Consider the following 15690-nt stretch of genomic DNA (forward strand, 5'->3'; position numbering starts at 1 on the left):
TTGAAGAACCATTTTGCGTCATCAACCTGTCTTTAACACATATATTCCCATGGGGTCATTTTCCAGCCCTTTTGCATCCTTTAGGTTTTACCTTCGGTATGTATTGCAATGTAAATATACATGTTTGTTTTCATACAAGAATTACAGTGAACACATCAATCTTCCATACTCTACTAGTACGGTAACCTAATTTTTCATATCAAAGGGTTATACTTTGTTTTTCTTTACGTACTTGAAAATATGGTAGCTGCTCTACAGGTGTTTTAGAAAAGAGTTAAAGACTTTATCGTTTCCTGTTTAATTAACTTATTTTTGGATATAAATAGCTATTTATGACTCAATCTTTTATGTATGCTCAAATTATTCTTTTATATTTCGTACAGTAGTTATATTTGCAAGTTTTATATGAGAGGGTTGATAATGGCCCTGTGGAAACACCATGGCTAACAAAGGAATACGTCAACTAATATATTGTCCTATTTAGAAGCAACATTTTCTCACATACACAGAAACTATCAGTAGCAACTGAAGTACTAACGTATTATGAGGACTATTTTATTACACACCAATCTCTATAATTTCAAAACAATATCTACATAACAAAGGGAAGAAAACACAGATTTTCTCTTTCATGTGATGAATTTCGTATTTTTGTTGCTATTCTTATACTGACAGGTTATGTACTTTTCCTCAATAGGAGTATGTACTAGGAAAATTTGCATGACGCTCATAATATTGTAGTTTGAAACTCAATGAGACGTAACAAGTTCGACGAAATCATGGCAGAATTTCAAGTGGTAAATAACCACTAGACATGAATAACATACTTTCCAAAATACGTTTATTAGTGTTACAACTGAACATACACGCTATTGACAATTTCGTCTGAGAATATATTGTTTCCGTTGATGAATCAATTATTCCATATTACGGAGGACACGGATATAAACAATGTTTGGAAGGAAAATACGTTGGGGATATAAAGTATAGTTTTTGTCTGCTCGATTGGGTTATATATGATACTTTTTTATGTGTATCAATGAAATGACAGTAAAATTCATACGTCAAAAACTTTGATATTGGTGCTTCTTTTGTACTAAAATTAGCTGATATCTTACCACAATTTTTTCCAACCTTTCATTTTCATTATTTTTTGAAAAGTTTTTCAGATCCTTCAAAGTTAGTTGAAGAGCTTCAGCGACAGATTTATGTGGCAACTGGTACAGTTAGACCGACAAGGCTTGGTAATCATGCATTGATAGACATAAAAAGTGCAAAAGAATGAAAGAACCATACACTGTTTCAAAATTGGAAAGAAAGAATTTTGGCATCGAAGCTGTTCGAGTAAATGATAACAGCTTGGTTACATTACTGTCTTCCTGAGATGGTGCTGCGCTATCGAAGGTACAGTCTAAAAGTTTGTCAGCAACTGGAGGCAGAATTCAGTTACTTGTTATCGTGTCTTTACACAATGTTAATATGGGTGGCGTGGATAGGCTACAAAAAAGCTCACAATATTATAGAGTTGCAATAAGAGGTTAAAAGTGTACTTTCCTTACTATTTTAAATGATTGATATGGTAGTAGTAACCTGATGGATAATAGCATGAAAATATCGTTACAGAGGGAACTTGCTGCAGTTTAGAAGAAGCATTGCAATTGCTACGTTTAGATATGAGAAAGAAATAGATTTCCCAGGAAGACCGCAAACACTTTCTGTACTGTATCGAAAGAACATGAAGCTAGTGTAAAATACAACAATGTCGACCATGTCGTCAAAATAATGAGAGAAGAAGGAAGATTTGATTAGTATAAAACAAAATAAATATGTATTGTTTTCGTTATAATATCTTATTGCATGACAAATGCTTTGAAAAGTTTCACAAGTGCAGTTGTTGGGAGGTGTATGGACTTACCAACTAGAATGAATGTTTGCAGTTAGTAGTGGTTACAGATTACATTGACAAAACGTCTTTCTTTACTGTATAGTTTTTATTCAAAAATGTTGTGAATGTGCATTATTACTAATAGTAAAGATATATTTCAATATGTGATTTGTAATTCCTTGAAACAAAGATTAGCTTCCAAGTGCCATTTCGAGATTTTTCATAAACTAGGCAATATATTATGCACAAAGAAAATACCGATACTAGTATACATCAATAAGGAATAGAAATAGCTAGAAATACTTGGATATAAAGAAGGGAAGGCGAATAAGGAAATGAAATATGATATATAAACAATTTAAAAAATAAAATTAGACATTGTAAGTAAATACATATTTCACATACATACACAGAACATATACATATCTTCCCACGGGGTCAAAAACGACCCAGAGTATTAGCCATGATATCACAGGAAGTCGATTTCAACCCACCCCTCAACAGACGCTCTCATTAGGAATATCAAAATATTTTCACCATTTTATCAATTATTACTAACTAGTTAATATTTATAAAATTCATGGAAATCCGTGACGAAAGATAATTCGGAAATATATGGGTTGAAGATGGATTAGTTCATTTAATCATTTTGCCTCATACTTTCTCTTGGTTACAGAGGATTTTTCGATCAACATTTCTTATATGTAAAAAGTACGCGCCATTGAACTGCGGTGTTTTAAAAATATGCTGGAAGATAAACGCATATACTTGTATGAAGTATATGAATTAAAGGAAACTCAAATAATGTATATCTAGAACACATCTGATTGGAAAAAGAACATACAGCATCCTCTCAAATAATGAGTATCAACCAGAATGAAGATGAACATCGTTTCTAGAGCGTAACCTTGAAAACTTATCATTAGTGTTTAACAATCTAACCGACTGAGTATCATAACTTTTTTATAAGTTTATTCTTTAATCCGTGTTTTTGAAACCATGTTTCTACAGTCCAAGATCATGATTTGGCATTTAAAAATATAACATTTTGGCCGGAAACAATATCTGCATCATAGGATGTACCTAGGTACTTCGTCATCTATAATGAACAAAGAACTACTGACAGTAACGATTTTTGTAAAGAGAGAGCAATGAGTTATTAAGAAGGCAATGAATTAAATTTTGATCCACTGCACCACATAGCTACTGCCAATTTCTATGGTATGAAGGGACAAAAGAGAAAATATTTTCATGGACTTGCCCATTGTACAAAAAATATTTCTGTTTTAAAAGTTGATAAGGCGATTAATCGGACTGGAGAGAATGATTCATTCAAAAAAAAAACACGCGTTCCCAGTCACCACTTTATATGTAATCGCCACTATTTATTATCACTTCTAAAATTACAATTGGAACACGAATGCTCTGGTTATGTAACCCTTGTAGAACTGAAAATATGCTATTTCAGATTATGATTGATTTTCACCATTATTTTACAATGTTCGTCCACCTTTGTTGGGTTACAAGCTTCTTTAAGGCATGGTATACTTGTTACATTCTATTCTGTGTACTACTAATCTGTGCTTATGTTTTCGGTGAGTCGTAGAGACCGTTGTAATAACTAACACTGCTCCTCATGGCACACTTAATACACATATTATCTTACCTCCTCTTACGTAATTCACTTCCTACCAACATGTCTTCACCGTATGAAATACGTCAACCTGAACTACCTATCGTAACACCGCTTTAATTGTGCCCCATTTATCACACTAGGGAAGATCGAAAATCAACTCAATAAATTAGCCAGGACTATAGAGAAAAAATTTGCCAATTTTACCACTTCGTATATGCTTGTTCTAAAATATACACTCCCTTTGTAATTAGCGTTTTTTAATTACATTAGTGTAGTCTGTGTGAAATGATAATGAATAAAATATAATATCTTGAATTATGAAATAAAATAAGTTCTGTAGTAACCAAGAAAGTTCTGACGCTTTTTCACCCACCGTCTTAAAACATCGTTATGTCACCAAAGCCTTACCCGGAAGATCAAAAATAGTTCCCATCAAAGTCAATAACATTCTGCCATATGTTACGCCACGGATTCCATGACTGTAGCAAAGGAGATATATATACTAGGGATTTGAACTGGCGTCCAACAAGATGCTTGTGCAAGAAATGGAGAAGGAGATAATCGGACGGTGCAATATCCAGGGAGTATGGCGGATGAAATAGTGTTTCCCATCCGACATCCACTGATGTCCCTGGTCAGCCTAACCACATGTGTTTTACCGTTGCCCTCTAACAGGACAACCACTTAGCGATTCAGAAGTGCAGATTCCAGAGTTGAGTTTTCCTTTATCACTGTTCAGCTGCTGACAGTACACAATTACATTGATGCTTTCACCAGCTGGAAAAAGTTTCCAATGCAGAATGCGGCGAGCAGTCCTTTTTCTTGTCTAGTGATGATTCGTCTGTTTTGTATGCTAATCATTGATGATGCAGTACCACAGCTTCGTACAGGACCCAATTCTTGTCATATTCAACACCCTGTCAAGAAATGGTTACTTCCTCAGAGTAAAAAGCAAAGATAGACAAGTATCTACTCGCGTAGTCTTCTAGCCCGAAGTAAAATCATGTGGGAGTCAAGGGCCCAACTTGTATTTCTTCCCAAGTTGATGGAGGTGCTGCCGAATACTTTCTGCGCTTACACTGAAATGTAGTCCCAGTTCCTCACATCTCTGGCCATTGTTCGCCTCAATTTCTCCCTGAAGATCATCATTTGGTCAACTGATGTGTCTTCGAGTTTTTCGTCACCGTCCACAAACGTGTTAAACAACCGCTGCACTGTCCGCTGTAACAATCATTCTCGTCGAGAGATTTTTATCTCTGTAGAATGGGTTTGTTCCAAAGAAGAAGACAAAAATAAAAAAATAATAAAAATAGAAAAGTAAAATATAAAGGAATGTAAAATAACGTATAAAACAATGATTTAGTATTTTGTTATGAATGTTTTGTAACTCCAATGTGAGATCATTCCGTAAGGAAAGATAAATCAGTAGGAAAGAAATCTAAAATAAACGAGTGAATTGACTTAAAAACTGTAGACTGTTGACAACAGGAGTGAGAGAGAAGAACATAGCAGTTGCTTGAAAAGGGGCGTGGCCTGCTTCATGGTTTGGTTACGAGGCAGCGTAACCTCTGGTTACGTTGTCTAGTTCCTTGTTGTACAGCCTGGCGGATTGGCTCTCTTCCTTCGTTTTGCTTCGAGAATGTGTAGGGGATGTTGTGCTTAATATTAAACGGGTCAGCACCAGGAGAGTTTCAAGTTTCGTGCCAGTGTGAATTTATACTAAATATCGTCAGTAAATGGAGCGATATGAAAGATATTGTCGGTGTGCATCAATGTATAGTGATTAGGAATGAAATGTTTGGAAAATTAGTGGGTTCTGTAAGATTGAGAAAAGGTCCGGACCGGGGAGGTCAAAAAGTGCCTTAGTTGAGGTATAACAAAACCTCTGATCTTGCAGCTTTAGTTTCAAGATATTGGTGATTATCTTGTTTAAGGTTTGTTCAGTAGCTTTTTGTCGTGATTATTTTCGCGATCTATAAGTTTCTTTTTCTTTCGAGAAATTTGCTGAAAAATATTACATTTGTGAAACATGCCAGGATTATTGTAATTGGCATTCTTAGTGGATTTCGTGGTATTCTCCAGCAAGCACTGGAATTTGTCCAAGTGTCTATTGGACTCTCTTTCTGTTCTTTTCGTTTACTGGAGTAACCAGTTTAACCGAGTTTGAAGAGAATCTTAAATGACACAAAACCGATAACTTGTCATATTGCTTGCCAAATGAAGTCCAGAACAAAGAAAGTCAGATGTTTTAATTAGGACTACAGGACTAAGCTAAAATAATCTGTCTGCAACGAGGTGAGTTTATATCCTTATTAATTAAACAAGTATTTGTGTCATGCTTTTCGCTGCGTAACTATTTCGGTTGTATGTTTGTGATATTAGATTCGTTCTCCTTTCTGGAAGATAATACAGTTCATCCCATTATTTCTTTACTTTTGGATGCATTATATTTGCCCTCCAATAATTTTTGGTGACCGGTTGAATCGGGATTCGAAGTAAATAATTACTCCTGACGTTAAGATCCAGTATTTCTTTAAAAGTTTCTATATTTTCTATTCCAGTTTGAATGTTTATACATTGCGAGTATTGCGTCCGTGTAGAAATTGCTTTAATAAGTTTATTCTTTCACTCCAACTCCTGATGTCAAAACGGATTGGGTATAATTACAAAAACGCCTTTGAAGTTAAATTGAGAACTTCTCTAGGTTTAATTAGAGAAATTGGAATTTGGATTTATACCAAGCATTAGGAAGACTGTATAGTTTGATTACTTTAGTAATCAGAAATTGAATTGTCTAGAATATTGTCGAAATTATCCGGATCTAGACATTCTTGAAATTGATGAATATTTGTATTTAGAAGAAATTTTGTGAATTTAGATTCAGAGAATTAAATTTAGTAACCTGGAGTTATAATTTGAGATTCAGATTTTATCCAGATTAAATTGTATTGCTTATTATGAATATTCTTTTCAAATTAAGATTTGAACCAAGCATTGGATTTGTTGTTTAACGGACTTGGTCTGAGAATTTACGAGATAACTTTGTTTCGACGCTTAAGTAAATTAATACTCACGAATTTTCAGATTTCTTCAGATTCAAATCTACTTTTTTATTATAGATATATATATGCGGTTAATGTTGCATTTGTGTATATGCGTTATTCTAACGTTTTAGCGGATATACACAGCCACATTATTGTTATTCAATAAATTGTTGTCTGAAAATTGAAACATTGTGTTTAATTTGTTTAACTTGATAATCTTGTTTGGTTTACATAAAGAAATATTGAATCAATTGATCGCAATATCTCGGTGTGTTGCTTAGTTGATAGGATCCCTGCCAGCAAGTCCATTCTGCCAGGTTTTATCTTAGTGAATAAAAATTGACAGTTTTTTATTACTATCATTTTACTTTTTTATTTTGAAAAATTTCGGTTTGGACTCCCATGGTGAGACTAGGTGGACATTGGCGTTACACCACGTAGTCACGGCACCCTCACAAAAGGCCAGTTATACCTTCCGCCCCACTGAAGCGAGTTTTAACCTCAGTTTGAAATCGCAGAGCATTCACGTCCTTATGGTGTTCTGTGGAGGTCTCATGTTCATTCTGTCCTTACGAAAGTTTACGGTGTAACTGGCTACTGCAACAGGTAGTATGTTGACTATACCCAGATCAACAACTGGACTTGACCTTATTTCCATTCGCATTCAACTCACGTTGTGAGGGTGAATTGAACACAGACCTCTACAAATAGCGACAATACATTCCCTGTTACCTTTGTGATATTTTTCTGTTAAAAAGAGACACTTGTACTTACAGATTCACGACTTTTAACATTTGCTGCTCACTTATAATATGACATACTGCAAGTGCTGGAAATGGCAGCTTTTCATCTCCATATGTTCTTTTGACAGAAACATAAGTTGGGTCGTTCACAAATGAATTCCAAGACGACAGAATCAGACTAAGACTCGTAATTAGGCATACTATAAATGTTACTCCCCAAAATAACCTGAAATATATAAGATTATAATTAAAGTACTAGGAATGGAATTTCTATCATCAAGAAATTAAATTTCTGCATCTATATTTGGACATTTTTCACAGATATGGGTTTCATAGATCACTTCATTTTTATCTTTTTTTTTTTTATTTCTTTAAAAATGTGTAAAATAAAATTACTTAAAAATGATTTTAGCTTCAACACTTGTTTTAAAATTACTTTACATTCTAGCACAATTAAGTAATAATTATTATTAATTAATCATAAATAAATACAAAAAGTAGTAAAGGTTTCAAGTGAACATATATTAAATAATATATGGATTTGTTGCATGTAACATTTTTTTACGATAAGCATTGTCTAATAATTAAACAAATGCCTTTTTCATCCTACAGTGTTATACTGTAAAAGACCAAGGAGACTATTTTCCATACACTAACGAAACTACTTTAAAAATAAAAGAAAAAACATTACTAGGGATTTTGCTGTTGCATAGGACTCTTTTCATCGTCGCTCATGTCTGAGATTTAGAGCTTAGTCACCAAATTTAGGGAGACTATTCACATAAACCTTGCCAGGGACTCCCACACTCCGAACACTTGTACGCTAACCCTATAGGAATTAGCAATGACATTAATAAATACGTATCCAATTATTTCAAATAAATAATGTATGTAACATAGACATTGACATGAAGGTAAAACTAGTGTGCCAATTCACTACACTAAGAAACTACCGTGACCATATTTCTTGTCAACCTCTTTCGTAACTAAATTTTATAGTGTGTTCGAAAGAATTATAAAAGGGCACACTTGAAACAAAATTAGGTCAACTGAAAGTCAGGGTGATGTTAATAGAGCTACTAGAGTTGAGAGATATTTAACTCCAAATAGAAAACCCTTTCAATATAGAAGGCAATGTGCAAATATAATATGAATATAAATATATATATATATATATATATATATATATATATATATATATATATATATATATATATATATATATATAGTGTATCTAAAGTACCGTGTATCTCATCTACAGTGGGAGAACACAAGAAAAAATACAACATATTAGTTTCTACTTACTTTTCTATCCTAGTGGAGTTTCTGTTAGTAATGTAACTTACACCATGAAAGGAAGTTGTAGATAGAAAGTCTTTCAAGAATTCCATACCTGAAATGTACGTGGGCACGACTTAATCCAGGAAGACATATAGGGCCTTGTGCAGAGTCTTTCTGACTTGTGACTAATTCTATAGCAAAGAATTCAACAGGTCATATTCCAAAACGACTCTACATAAGGCCATAATGTTTAATATTGCATTAGTGTGATTGTTTGCTCTAACTTGATATACTTCTTCAACATTTAAAGAATAATTACATGTTTATTTAAGACGTAATCAATGCTTTTATGCAATGATAGAAATATAGACTCATATAATTGTATATTTACCTATAATTTTTTACACCAAGAATAAGCTGATTAAGTTTTGCAGATTGAGATGAAATGACAAGTGGAAACCGCAAGTCTAAAATCAAGTATATGTTCTACGTTGTCACTCCTTTTCTCAAGCTTTGTTCCTTGTTTTCATTAGGTCTTGCTCTATTCTCATTAGCTACTCTAACTGCTTTCTCTATGTAACTACAAGCCTAAAGTAGCTTTGTTGTAGAGCATTCACCGTGCCAGTGTGTCATCTCTGGTTAAATACCAGTTCGCGTTAAATGGTTGGTGGTGAATAAACACGCGACACATGGGTTTTCTCGTGTTCTCACGTTTACTTTCATTTTATCCATTTCATTATTTCATTGACTCTCTTTATCATAGCATTGGGAGATTGGGAGATTTCATGCAATTAGACTCGATTTATTACAAAAAGTAACATTTTCGCTATGAAGCATTTCCAAGTCCGTACGTTTCGAAATAGGATAATTGTATTCACAGAATGAGATATACGTTTGTGCCATGTGATGTGTTTAGGCGTAGATTATTTTGAATATAACACTACCTTTGATTGGTATGATTTAAAGACACATTCCCTATGAAGTAATGGCTATATTTTACCATTCCGATAGCGAAACATTTTCTCATGTATGGACGATTCATATTTTAACATACTGATATTATACATTACATTTAATTAACATTAAACGCTTTCAGTAGATACCCTCACAATTGTGAGTGCTACATTCAGTATGGCAACAAAGGATTTTATTACAAAAATTAGCTACATGTACATTTGTGAGTGCCTGAATGACAAGTTTTCAGGTACAGAATTGCCACCCGTTGGGTATATTTAATTTAGCACAATGTTTATGAGTAATGTGTTCTCCGGGTTTGAAGAAATCCCTCGAAAACCATAGTTTTGAAAGCCCTCGTCATTGTCTGAAGTGTATGTGGTAAGTACATATACCTTCTGTTGCGAACTAAGATGTATTTCTTAATTAGGGCAATTTGTTATGTCTTCAACGTCATTAACAAATTGGTGGAAACGTCCTAAATTTTGACCATCACAATTGTGAGGGTAGCTAATAAGGACAAACTTTTTAATCAGATACCTAAAAATGTCTTTTTTCTTTGTTTATGACAAAGCAGATTTTGTTGTCTTTTGATAACAAGAGAATCAATATTGTTTTCATTCTTTGGAGGATTTTTCTTTAAATATGCTAGTAGTACAAATTTAATAATTTCGTGTAAAATCTTGTTTTGGACAGTCAGACCAAAGGAAACACAAATAATCTTTCTCCTTGATCTTAGCATTGTGTGTTGAAATGTGTTGTTATTTCTTCTCCGTAGTAGTAGCAGTATTCGAGGTCTTCTCACCTAGATGCTTTTGATTGGAATATAACTAATATTTCGTCATTCACACGACAATTGCAAGTTGAAACTGTAACTACCGGAATAATAACAGTTATAATAGCATGATTCTTTATCTGGAGTGATCTCTAGTATTTAGCACATAAAACAATTCAGATGAAACTTTTCTATTTGTGAGAAAATTCTACTTTTTTATAAATAATTTTCCACTCAAGAGCAATAGTAAAATAGAAAGTCAGAACTATTCAAAATATGTGCACCTTTGCATTGCAATTACATATGTTATATATATTTGAGGCAGGGATAAAAGTGGATATGGAAAGGGAGAGGGAGCTGACATCACGCCGTCCCCCGTGTATATGTTTGCCCATTGTATTTCTTTACAAAGTGAGGGGGTACATTATTTTGGAAGTGGTGGAACGACATCAGTGCACGTTCCTCCTCACTTTTATCCCTGCTTTGAGGTAGAAAAAAGTTCAAACATCGATTATTTTGAGACAATATTTGAATCAAATGTAGTCATGTAAGCCCAAACTACAGAAAACAATTATTTATTTACAAATACACAACTCAAAAGAGTCTAAGTATCAACCAAAAAAGCAATGAAAAATATTTTCTTAGAAATAATAGACGCTAACTAACTAACTAACTCTATGGCCTATGGAACCCGGAGGTTCAGTACCGCGTTCACAAAAGCTCTCCACGGACTTTTATCCTTAGCTAGTTGGATCCAGTTTCTACTTTGTATTCCTATCTCTGCGAGATCCATCTTAATATTATCCTCCCATTTGCGCCTAGGTCTTCCTAATGGTCGTTTTCCTATGGGTCTACCAGTCAAGACTTTGAAAGCGTTTCTACTTTCTTCCATTCTAGCTACATGACCTACCCACGTAAGCCTCCTAGACTTGACGACCCTAACAATGTTGGGTAAACCGTATAAACAATGTAGTTCCTCATTATGAAGCTTCCGCCATTCCCTATTCTCGTTCCTCTTGGGTCCGAATATTCCTCTCCGGATCCTGTTCTCAAATACTTTCAGTCTATGTTCTTCCCTCAGAGTAAGAGACCATTTTTCGCAACCATACAGAACAACAGGCATGATTATCGTTTTATATATTTTAAGCTTCAAATTCCTCGACAGAATTCGCGACGACAGGAGATTTTGAACCGAATAGTAACACGAATTCCCTGCTTTTTGTCGACATTTAATTTCTTCGTGGATATGATTTTCGTCTGTTAATATTGACCCTAAATATTTGAAAGTATCCACTTTATCTAAAGTATTATTTAATATTTTAACGCATCCACAATTTGCCGTATTACGGTCCCGACTCACTTCCATGTATTTAATTTTCTCTGCATTTACTTCTAAACCCATGTCCCTGCAAGCGTTTAATAAGATCTCTGCATTTATTTCACTTGTTCTCCTATCATCCTCTATTAAATTTACATCATCAGCATATGCCATAACCTGGTGAATGCCGTTCAACTCTAGGCCCTAGTTGCTATCTTTGATTTTCCTTATGGCGTATTCCAGCACAAATTTGAATAATAATGGCGACAACGCATCTCCTTGTTTCAGGCCATTTTCGACGTGGAAGCTCGTGGACAAAAATTTTCCTACCCGGACTTTACTTTGGGATTCAGTTAAACATAACTTAATTAATCTAATTAGCTTTCTCGGTATTCCAAGCTCTGTAAGAACGTTGTATAATGTTTCTCTCCTAACCGAGTCGTAAGCCTTTCTAAAATCAATAAATAGTTGATGTACCGGGGTATTGTATTCCCACTTCTTTTCAAGTATTTGGCGAAAAGTAAATATTTGGTCGATAGTTGATCGATTTCGCCTAAATCCGCACTGATAATCTCCAACAATTTCATCTGCGTACGGGGTCAATCTTGCTAACAGAATATTTGAAAGGATTTTATAGGATGTTGACAGAAGAGAAATGCCTTGATAATTATTACAGTCAGTTTTGTCGCCTTTCTTGTGAATTGGAACAATGATTGACTCTTTCCACTCTTGTCGCAATTCTTCCTTGTTCCAGATAAGGAGAATGAGTTTGTGTATCTTGTTCCACAATTTTTCGCCTCCAGCTAAAATTAACTCAGCCGGAATTTCATCTACACCCGGAGATTTGTGTTTCTTTAATTTCTTTATAGCGGCTTCCACTTCTACTCGATTGGGTTCTGGAATATACGGTTCTGCGGTGTGTATCTCCTTTTCTCCACGCACATTAGTTTTTGGCTGCGTGTTCAGCAAATCGTCAAAGAAATCTTTCCATCTATTTAAGAGGCTATCCGTATCAGTGAGAACTGTTCCGTCAGATTTCTTTAATATATAAGCACGAGGTTGATAGCCTTTCTTAAATTCACTGATCCCCTTATGCATGTCCCGAATATTTTTATTTTTACTATTATCTTCAAGTTCCTTAATTTTAGCTTTCAAAAAATCCCGTTTCTTTGTTCTAAAAGTTTTGGAAGTTTCCCGCCTGATATCTGCGAAATTTTGTGTAGTTATTTCATTCGGATTTTGTAGCCACCGTAATTTTGCCTGTTTTCTCTTCTCTGCTAGTTTCATGCATTCTTGGTCGAACCATGGTTTGTTCCTACGTATTTCCGCGTGTCCCAATTTTTCTATTGCTGAACTTTTAATGCTATCTCTAATTTCAATCGAAGTATCCTCAACACTAGTGCACTCCGAGTCTTCTAAAACCGAGAATCTATTCGGAACTTCAATCTGGTATTCCTCTCTTACCTGGCTCTCTTCTAATTTCCTTAAATTAAATCTCTCCGTTTTCGGACATTAAGTATTACCTTTATTCAACGATAATCTCTCCCGTATTATTGCTGCTACCAGGTAGTGATCAGTGTCACAATCAGCCCCTCTAAACGACCGGACTTCAATTATGCTAGATTGTCTTCTTCTGTCTACTAAAACGTGATCAATTTGATTATGTGGTTTTCCGTCTGGTGATGTCTAAGTGTATTTATGAATAATAGACGCTTGTCCACCTAAAATAGCTACACTCGCAAATGTGAGGGTATGGTTTATTACGTAAAATGTAAAATTTTCAGGACATTTTTCCGCATTGTGTTAATGTGACTAACAAACAATCCAGAAAAAAATATTTTTCGTTGAACCCGAAAACAGATTTTGCAGTGAAAGGGATAACATTAGCACAATTAACATTTATATAAACATTATATTTCCTAACAAGCAGAGCTCTCAATCAATCATTTTAACTGAGACTCTTGAGCATGTTTGGCATCAGATAAATCCAAGCTCAAATTATTTAGCGTAAATTCAAATGTTCATCTTAAAGGAGAAAGGAAGATGCAATGAATCCGAGCAAATACTTTCTTTCCATTCAGCTTTTATTTTCACGGAAAAATTTACAGTTCAGGTGGTTTCAAATTGATCGTATACATAAGCGAGATTAAATATGCAAGAAAACCATTTGAATTTAGAACCGTTCTTTGAAACTATTACAACGTTAGTATATTTAATTTCAGTTGTAATGAAATATATTAACTTTAAAATAAACGAAGTTAGCTGTCTAGAATTACACTCTTTTTTCATTTCTGGAAAATATTTTATCTGATTTTTATGAAAAAATCTTACTTGAAAACGTTTATAGTCCCAAAAACTTTATGACTTTCAGTTTAATCATATTTATACGTAATAATGCATTTTTGTTCTTAGTTGATTAACATTATCTTATGCAGTACTTGCACCATCATACTTTATTCTTTCGCTTTTTTCATATTTCATTATTTATTGTTTGATTAACATTGAACGGGAGATTACGCTAGAATGCCATAAAGATTTACAGAATACATGATACATACATGATAAAGAATACATGAAGTACAATATATAAGTATATATATTGACTAATTAGGTATTAAATTTTGACAATATGTAATTTTACAAATTTTTACAAAAATCAACTTCACTAAATCAGTAACTTTCAGTGTTTTTAACAACACAAAATTTTATATATATTTCAAGTATTTCCCATAAACTTTATTCTTCTCATTCGAAGATTAAGCATTCTGCTTAATATCTTACGATTTGGACTAGATGATTTGAATATTATTATGAAACATGGATGTTCTTTTTTTTTAACTTCAAAAATGTTTACATTTAATTTAAATGAAAAACATCCAGATTGGGTGAAGATGGGAAGGAACTAAATAATACAAAATATATGTACGAAAAATAAATATTGATAATCGATCCAAAGAATGAATGTCAGAAACTGAAGTTCCGTTGAAAAGTACTCAAAAAGTGTGACGATGAATACGCGATTATTCAAAGTATATAGATTTTGTCTAACAAACTTTAGTACTTTAATGAAACAAACATGCTGTTCCCAGTCTTGTGCATTATTCGAATTCGAATCCTAAATTTTTCTCTAGGTGCCTAATTTTGCTTGTATCACCTTACTTGCAGGTTCATTTTAAATTAATTATAAGTTTCGGCTCGCTGACTGATAATATGGTTGTGTGAATAAAATTACTTAGCATACTAATCAATCAATCGAATATCAACAAAACAATTTATTAAAAGTTCTCTGATCTTGGATTTGAGAACTAAAGGAATTAAAAACGTAATTAAAAGGGTGCAGATTCTAATCAGCCTTGGTAAATTCAACATTGTGCCTTAATAGTTACCACATTTGGCCACACTTAACATTATATGCAGAAAATATTTCAATCACATTCAGCTTAGCATCAAGCAGTACACAGTAGAACCGCTGGAAAATAATTAGTGGTTATATCATAAGGTGCATTTAAATAAACAAAATGGATATACAAGGTTTTTATTACGTTTATAACAATGTTCTATGTTGTAATAAAATATCACTAGTAGACGACCAAATCGTCAGGTGTAAATGAAATATAACGTAACAAGGAATGTCATTGTGGTCAATTTGAAACCTGGAAGGTGGAAAATTATCAACTGGAAACCCTTTTGTAGGCTCTTAGTAAAATCGTGGTTCATCAACATTACGGCTCGACTTTTGGGAGAAAATAGAGACATACGTTTGCATTTTTCGAACCTAAAGTAACATCAATCTCTACGGAAGACCCTTTTAAATAGGAATGGTGCCAATTTAGAGAAGATCTGAATAGTTATGTATCCCAAATAAAAAAATATAAATTTTCCTCTTCAAAGTTCAGTGCTAATGGTTTTTAACTAATAAACTATCTTCATTAACCTGCCATTTTGACACTACGAAAACCAACAAATATTCACGATCTAACATATAGTAAATTATCAAATACTGTATGTTTTAATGAATGTGTGTGTATGTGTAAGTATGTGTGTGTGTGTGTGT

This window comes from Thermobia domestica, chromosome 1, assembly GCF_964235325.1.
Source record: "Thermobia domestica chromosome 1, izTheDome1.hap1.1, whole genome shotgun sequence".
Lineage (NCBI taxonomy): Eukaryota > Metazoa > Arthropoda > Insecta > Zygentoma > Lepismatidae > Thermobia > Thermobia domestica.